Below are 9409 nucleotides of genomic sequence, written 5' to 3' on the forward strand. Positions count from 1 at the left end.
TTATGGTCACGAAAAGGAGGACGAAAGGAGGGAGGAAGGAAGGGGAGGGAAGGAGGAGGCAAGCAGGCAGGTAGACCTGCTGTCCTTCTCAAGGGGGATCTAAATGCATTTCCAAGAGTTTAGGCTTGATGGCGCAGTGGGGAGGCCTCCACTTCCTGTTTCCAGCCCCACACACGTGGTGCTGAAGAGACCCCACCCTCTATCCCAGGGATGTCTTTGATGACAGGAATATCAGGTCTCAGGAGCTTAGATGTAGGGTCTTATGCCTTTTCTGTTGAGCCTCATGTCCAATGTGAAATACGACTCCCAGCGTTTTAGGTCACTTCTCCTGGAGCAGAGCCTGAGATGGAGTAGCCGTCAAAGTGCTTTATTTTGGGAGCGCTCTCAGGAGAGAGGAGTTGGGGGAAGGAGGGACAGATAGGGCAGGGGAAGGAGGCTAAGCAATGATGTGGTCTTGGCCTGACCCCAGTGGGCAGGGGCGTGGGGAGAGGCGGGTGCACACACGGAGTTAGCGCCTCACTGAGACAACAGGCTGGCTTACAGACCCCGCTTCAGTGTGTCATTGGCCCCTGGCCATTCAGGTAACCTTGGAGGGGAGGCTGCTCCTCATCAAAGGGCAGGTCCCCTGAGATGGGGCAGGTGTGAGGCTTTAGCAGCCAACACTCACAGCAGCTGGGGAATGGGCGCACCAGCCAGGCTCACGGAGTTCCCCCACTTCACTCTGCCTCCCAGGAGTTCAGAGTCATGGACCCCAAGGCAGACTCTGTGGTCAGCCCCCAGAGCTACGTGTGTTATGGTAAAGTAGCATCAATCCTTAGAAACAAGTACAGTGTGGAGAGAGAACACCAGGCATGAGACCATGAGAACCACAATGTGGAATCAGAAAAGCACACAAAAATAAGGGTGAGAAAGGAGAAATTAAAGGGGAAATAGCAGGAAGTCAGATACTGGGGCAGAAAAGGAAGTCCCAAAGCAAAGAAGGTTATTAATTCAGGTTTTCCTTTCTTTAGGAATTGGGCCTCAGCCAGGTGGGGAGAAAGCAAGGTGGCAGCCTTCATGTGGTTCCCAATGTTAAAAATAACCCTATATTCAATGGCTCTTTGCTGGGCCCTGCCCTGGAATGGCATATCTGTTCACTGGTGTGTTTAATTTCCTCTCCGGCACCAAGGGCAGGGTGGATCAGCCCTGGGCATCTGAGAGGGAAACTTCCAGAATTAGGGCCCTAAACTCAGGATTTCCGGTCTTAATGCCATGGCCCCCCTTTTTAAAAAAAACATTTAATCACCTTTATTTATTTATTTTTTGTTTGTTTGTTTTTGTTAATCCTCACCCGAGGGTGTTTTTCCATTGAGTTTTAAAGAGAATGGAAGAGAGAGGGAAAGACAGAGAGAAATACTGATATGAGAGAAACACATGATTGGTTGCCTCCTGCAGGAGCCCTGACCAGGGCCCAGGCCAGGGAGGAGCCTGCAACAGAGGTACATGCCCTTGACCGGAATCTAACCTGGGACCCTTTGGTCTGCAGGCTGATGCTCTCTATCCACTGAGTCAAACCAGCCAGGGCGCCAGGGCCCATTTTATGACTCAGGCTCAGCTCTGGTCAATGGGTGTCTTTATATCCATTATTGATTCTGGGAAATAAATTAAGGAATATGTCTCACCTTAAGAGACTCAGAGTCAACAATTACATCTCCTTGCTGTGGTCTTAGAAGAACCTGAGGAGAAGAGGGCTATGCCTTCTCCTCACATCATCCAAAGGGATAGCTGTTTATGAATGTTTTTCCAAAGCCAACCTTGACCACAGATAAAACAATAAAAAAAAGAACCCACATTCTCTATGTCCATGCTGAAAACCAGACATGTATATGATTTTATTTATTCCTTATAATATTCTTTTTAAAAATATATATATTTTATTGATTTTTCACAGAGAGATGGGGAGAGGGCCAGAGAGTCAGAAACATCGATGAGAGAGAAACATCGATCAGCTGCCTCCTGCACGCCCCCCACTGGGGATGTGTCCGCATCCAAGGCACATGCCCTTGACTGGAATCGAACTTGGGACCCTTGAGTCCGCAGGCCGACGCTCTATCCACTGAGCCAAACCAGGACTATAATATTCTTAAAATAGAGGTGCTGTGGTCCCCAGCTTTAAAGGAAATATTTAAGAGGTAAGAAGGGAAAGGAATAGAATTCTGGCAAGTCTAATAGTGAGAAATGATGAACAGGAGGTCTCAGGAAGCCAAGAGCAAAAAGAAAAAGAAGGGGAAAGAGGATGACTAAATACACAAAAATAATGAGGGTCACAGATTTCTCTATAAGCTTCAGATTTAACATGGCACACCTCTGCCGGAGTCCATTCATTGTCTTCACTAGCTGAGTTTAGACCGAGACCCCCCCAAAAGCTAGTAGTCATTGAAAGTCCTAGTAAAGGTCAGGGCTTGAAAGTCCTGGCAAAGGTCAGGGCTGTGCACCACCCAGTTAATCCAGGAACCACTCAGTTAATTTAGATAATAATAGTTGAAGCATCCCCACCTTAGTTCCCTTAATTCCTTAGATACTTATGTAGATCCTTGTTGATTATTGTTAATCAGATACTCCCGGAAATCTATTGATGAGCTAATCAGTTACTCTGCCTACACTCGGAAATCTATTGATGAGTTAATCAGATACTTTTGTCTATTCCTGGAAATTGTTTGCTGATCTGTGTCATTGAAACTTCCTTACCCTAAGGGCTACTCCAGATCAATAAAAGATTGGAGCGGCCTGAGCATTGGTGGAGGTCCTTCGGGACTTGGCCGCCCGGTCCCCCAATATTGCAAAATTATCTCGTGTCTTTTTCTCTCATTTGTTGTGCGGCTCCTCTTTCAGATATCGAACCCTACTCCACACAGAACGTGGAGGGAGTGTTACTCAACACACCTCCCCTTCCCCAAGTAAGAAAGCATACTAGAATTTTAAGATAAAGCTCCAATACCAAAAGTTACTTTTCCTGACACTTCCTAAGAGGAGAAAAAAATCATACTCACCAAGTAGAACTCTGATACCTGGATGGTGAGCCTGTCGTTGCCAAGGTTCATGCCTGTGGGTGTGAGAAAGCCCCAAATCAAGTTATAGTTTGGGGAAACCACGATCCCATTTCCTACCAGAGCAGCCGTTATAATGTCACTGGTAGCAATGACAGTGTCTGCAGGGAAAACAAAATATCAGAATATCCCTGAGAAACTGTTGGCCCAGGTTAAAAATCTATAACAATAAAAGCATACTATGCTAATTAGACTGGACAGTCAAACGACCTTCGAGACATCCTTCCAGACTAAGCCATGGCAGTGGGGGTTGAGGCAGAGGCAGTTAGGGGCGATGAGGCAGGCAGGCGAGTAGTTAGGGGTGATGAGGCAGGCAGGCAAGTGGTTAGTGGCGATCAGGCAGGCAGGTGAGCAGTTAGGAGCCAGTGGTCCCAGATTGCGAGAGGGATGTCTGACTGCCGGTTTAGGCCCAATCCTGCAGGAATCCCTGAAGGCCTAAGCTGGCAATTGGACATCCCCAGAGGGGTCCTGGATTGTGAGAGGGTGCAGACCTGGCTGAGGAACACCCCCCAGCCCTGCACGAATTTTGTGCACGGGGCCTCTAGTAGTAATAATAATTAATAATAATAACATGAGCAATGACTAGCCCTTGATGAGAAAAATCCAGAGAGACCAATGTACTTTGCAGAGAAACTTCCCTGTGGCATGACATGCCTCGAGTGGAGCAGAGGTGACCTGCATGCCTCGTGTGCAGAACCCGGGGAAGCGCAGCATCAGCAGCTCGCTCCCACATGCCTGTGCTGACATTTCATCTGCCACCTTCTCTCCTTCTGACTCCACAAGCTACTCACCTCACCCCTGTGAGTGCACCGGTCTAGATTCCCTGCCTGATGAACTGAGGCAAATTTGACTTTTCAGGATTCTGTTTGCTTATTAGCCCCACAGGGGCCTCTTGTTTTGCCATTGTTGGGAGAAAGTGACTGCTTTTTAAAAGTCCAGCTCTTTACGTAGATGTCTGATGCCTTAGTGACACACCCAACTTGGACCACTAGGTTTCATCATCTGCTAGGCATTGGTCTCTGTAGTCAATATAGAGCAGAAGTTGGCACACTTTTTCTGAAAATGGCCAGATAGTAAGTATTTTAGACAGGGTCTCTGTTGCACCTACTCAACTCTGCCATCGCAATGGACCAGCAGCCACAGACAATATGTAAACATTCCAGTGTAGCTGTATTCCAATAAAACTTTATGGACAGTGAATGTTCATCTTTCTTTTGTCAACCACCTAAAAACATAAAAACCGTTCTTACTTTTAGCTCATTCGCCTTACAAAACAGGCAGTGGACCGGATTTAGCCAGTGGGCCATGGTTTTCTGACCCCTGCTATCAATGAACAATCTAAGAGTCAAAATTCTTGGTCCAATGAGCATTTTGTTTGACCAGGGGACACAGACATAGAATAATCTGTAATAATAAAAGGGTAATATGCTAACTAGACTGGACATCCTTCAGGACGAAGCCGGGGCCAGAGGGAAGCCAGCCCACAAACATAATTCTAAAGAATATATGTGCCCCTATGTTCATTGCAGCATTATTTACAATAGCCAAGATTTATAAGCAGCTCAAGTGTCCATCAGTAGATGAGTGGATTAAAAGAGATCTGTGGTACATTTACACAAAGAAATTCTATTCTGCCATAAAAAGAAAGAAAATTTTACTCTTTGCAACAGCATGGATGGACCTGGAGAACATTATGCTAAGTGAAATAAGCCGTCAGAGAAAGACAAGCACCATATTATTGCACTCATATGTGGAATTTAATGAACAAACTGAACTACCAAGCAAAATAGAGACAGACTCATAGAGAGCTGACAGGCAGCTCTGGTGGGGAGGGTTTTGGGGGGACGTATGGACAACAGTGTGGTGATTGTGGTGGGAGTGGGGATGGAGGTTGAAGAGGGCATAGAGGGGATAAACGGTGATGGGGAAAAATAAAATAATAAATTTAAAAAGTCTGGATGGTAGGAGTTATTAGTTTATTTAATGGTGAGGAAACTAAGTTGAAAGATGATTATTTATGTGCTAAAATTAGCCAGACTTTAGTTTTAGAATATAACTTCTAAAATACTTACATTTTCAATGTTTATACATGTATATCTTTTTTTCCAAAACTGTAGTTGCACCTTGCATACTCTCATGTAACCAGTATTTTTCATTTCCTAATATCTTATGCATATCCTTCCATATCAGGCAGGGTAATTCTGTTATCATTTTAATGACTCCTGGTTATTTATTTTATGGACTATCAAATTTAATACACCTGCATTTTTTATCTTTAGGTTATTCTCAATTTTCACTACTGTGAATATTCTCATAGAGAACATTTTATGTACCTTTTATTATGTTTCCATAATTCTCATGAAGTATATTTCTACAAATGGATTACTGGATAAGAGAGGCTTGTATTAGCTTATATAAAGTAACGCTCAGAGAGGTTGTAAAGTATCTCCCACTAGAATTGATTATGAATATTTCCTTAAAACCTCAATATTGGATATTATCCTTTTTCATCTTTCCCAATCCCTAGACCAATAATGACATTTCATTTTTATAATACTCCCATGTCTTTTGTCATAGCTTAGACATGTTTTCAAGTATTTATTAGTCATTTTCAATTTTTCCTTCGAGTTTCTATTCATATATTTAGCCCATATTTTAAATTTGATAGATTGTTGTGTTCATCTATATATTGATTTGTTTAAAATTAAGTCCATTAATTACGTTTCCCATATTTGAAATAATATCCCCTAGTTTATTTGCTCTTTAAACTTGGAGGTAGGGAAGTATACTGAAACATTTTACATTTTCTGGAATTTAAATTAACTATTTACTTCATAGTTTGTGCTTTAGATGTCATGCCTTCACACAAAGATGATAATATAATCAATCTGTATTTGGCAAGTACTCTGGTAGCCTATTACTACTGTGAACTCTGTTTTCATGTGTGAGAGATGGATGTTACTTTCCCAGAAGGTTGTTGATTAACATATGTGATTTTTTATATAACAACCTTATTGAGATATAATTCTCATGCCATACAATTCACGCATTAAATTATACAATTCAGTGGTTTTTAGAAAATCACAGAGTTGTGTAATTATCACAATCAATTTGAGAGCAGTTTGATCCAACTAAAAAAAAAAGCCCTGTACCCACTAGCAGTCACTACCCCACTACTACCACCACTGCTGCACCTACTTCTAGTCTGAGGCTAATTTATTTTTTTGTCTCTATAGATTTACCTACTCTGGACATGTCATATAAATAAAATCATACCATTTGCAACTTTTCATGACTGGCTTATTTTACTTAGCATGCTATGTTCAAGGTTCATTCACATTATAGCATGAATCAGTATTTCATTCATTTTTATTGCCAAATAATGTTCTATTCTACAGCCCTGGCTCAGTTGGTTGGAGTGTGATCCTGATCAGGGTACATACCTAGGTTTCAGGCTTGATCCCTGGTTGGGGCACGTACAGGAGGCAACCGATCAATGTTTCTCTCTCACATTGATGTTTCTCTCTCCTTTCCTCTTTCTCTAAAAATCAATAAAAACATATCCTCAAGTATATATATATATATATTCATTCCATTGTACAGATAGACCATATTTTAATCCATTCACTAGTTGATGGACATTTTAATGTTTCCACTTTATGGCTTTAATGATCAATACTATGAAATTCATGTACAAGTTTTTATGTGGACATGTTTTCATTTCTCTTGGGTACATTTCTCCTAGGAGTGGAATTGCTGGGCCATGTGGTAACTCTTCTGAAGAACTGCCAGACTGCTTTCCACAGCAGCTGCACCATTATACATTCCTACAAGGTACATATGAAGGTTCCAATTTCCCCACATTCTCACAGTTATTATGTGGGTTTTTTTTATTATGTGGACATGAAATAGCCTCTCATTGACCAGAAGTAGTCATACCAGCTAAGTCATGCCTATACAAATCATCCTAACAATGGCCAGATAGGTGACAGAAGCCATCCTCGATCACCCAACCCCAGCCAAGCTGGTCCAGACCAGCAGAAACATCAGCCAGTTTACAAACGCATGAGAAGTCATGAAGAGTTGTTTTAAGCCATCGTGTTTTGGGATAGTTTGCTATACCTCCGAATTTTAACAATCTCTCAGGTGTGTAATTGTCCGTATATCCTGGCATTCCCTGCCTACGAAAAAGACCGAAGAAGCTGAGTCCCTGACACATTGGGTAGAACTCGACTGGAATCCTCCTATTGCAAGAGGGCTGGATTGACCGATGGTCCCTGGAGCTGCTGTACCCACTGATCACTCTTCACACATTGGTTATTCTAGGACTGAGGACTTGTACCTGCTTCTAAAACTTGCAGCAAATGGGTGAGTCCAGGAGTTATCTCTGGACAAATCATTCCATAAGATAATTTGTCAAACTAATGGAGCTGGTCTGCGATGTTTTTTAAAAAATGGTCATTGAAAACATCACTTTTCAGATCTTTTAGTGCTTTGTTTCTAAATTTAGGTTTCGTCTTCCTGTCTGGGATTGGCTATGTGGAAAAGTAGGCGCAACCTAAATATTCAACTTTAAGGAATTAGTTGGTACAACTTCAACATCCAAACATAGCCTGTTGCTTAAAGTATTCCAGTATGAAATGTTTGAATGGTGGGAGGAAGTCTGAACTATGTGCATCAAATATTTTCTGGGAACCTCTGCAGCAGAGTGTTGACAATGTTGTCTCTTTCTCGGTAGAATAATGGGTATTTCTCCTGTTGTTTTACTTGCTTTATCTTCTTATTTTATGTACTAAACGCACACTGCTTTTATAATTACAAAATAAAAAGGAATACATTTTACAAAAATACTTATGCTGGGATTTTAAATTGATCTAATTTCACATTTTCTGATGTCCCAAGTCCTCATTTTTTACTTTTCAGTCACTCAAAACTGTAACTCCATTACATTGGGAGATAAAACAGCAAGGAGTGAAGAAGTCTTTTTAAATTAAAGTGATTGAGTATTTCAAGAAAGAGTAGAGAGCAGCAGAAAATCTTTCAAAATAAGATATTTATTTGGACTTAAGATTATTGAGTTAATTGTTGTTGTTTTTGAAATTCAAACTACAGAAAGTATAAGAAATAAGTATATGAAAAGTGTGTGAAAGGGGCACCTGTGTGTGTGTTACGGGGCCGGGGTATGTGTACATGGCTGTATGTAACATACTCGTTTTGTGTGAACGTCTGTGTTTGTTGTGTGTGTCTATGGAAGTGACAGGGCCACGATGTAACTCTGTGACTATGTAGCAGTCCTTATGTACATGTGAACAGTGGTGTATGCAGTTTGACAGACGCTGTTTGTGGGATCATCTTTAGGCAAGACAGGACTGGCATGTGCCTCAAATTGGAGAGAGACACGTGTGTGTGTGTGTGTGTGTGTGTGTGTGTCTTGAGCATCTGACTAGTCAGGGCATATGTCTGTCTCTGGAATTATGTTGACAGCCGTGTGTAAGTGAGTACCTGTACATAACAGGTCCAGAGTATGTCTTTGTGACTGTATGTAACAACTATTGCATGCATATGAACATGTGTGTGACTCCACAGATCCGGAGTGGATGGCCTGTGTGTTATGCACATTGAGTACATGTTGACATCTGTCTGAGTATCATAGCAGAGATGTGTCTCCTTGTCATCTGCCATTATGTTGTGTGTGTATCTGTGCATATGACAAGGTCTTAATGTATGCTTATGACAGTCTGCGTGCTAGCGAGACTATGACTGGCATGTGATGTACAGATGTAACAAGATGATTGAATGTTCATCCTTTAGAGTGAGTATGGATAGTGTCGTTTATATATATATGAACTACATTTCAGAGAGGAAGGGAGAGGGAGAGAGGGATAGATACATCAATGATGAGAGAGAATCATTGATTGGTTGCCTCCTGCACGCCCCCTACTGGGGACCGAGCCCACAACCCAGGCATGTGCCCGAACCCGGGACCCTTTAGTCTGCAGGCCGACGCTCTCTCTACTGAGCCAAATCAGCTAGAGCTGGATAGTGTAGTTTTGTGGTATATAACTATGACCCAAGACTGAATGGTCATACATGTATTATATCCATGTAATGGAATATTATATGGCTAATTAAAATGGATATGACATAATGTTAAGCAGTAGTCAACGATATGGATTAAGCCCTATCCAGTTCGGCTCAGTGGATAGAGCAATGGCCTGTGGACTGATTCTGGTCAAGGGCATATACCTTGGTTGTGGACTCGATCCCTAGTGGGAGGCATGCAGGAGGCAGCTGATCAATGTTTCTAACTCTCATCAATGTTT

The sequence above is a fragment of the Myotis davidii genome, unplaced genomic scaffold, assembly GCF_000327345.1.
Source record: "Myotis davidii unplaced genomic scaffold, ASM32734v1 scaffold896, whole genome shotgun sequence".
Classification (NCBI taxonomy): domain Eukaryota; kingdom Metazoa; phylum Chordata; class Mammalia; order Chiroptera; family Vespertilionidae; genus Myotis; species Myotis davidii.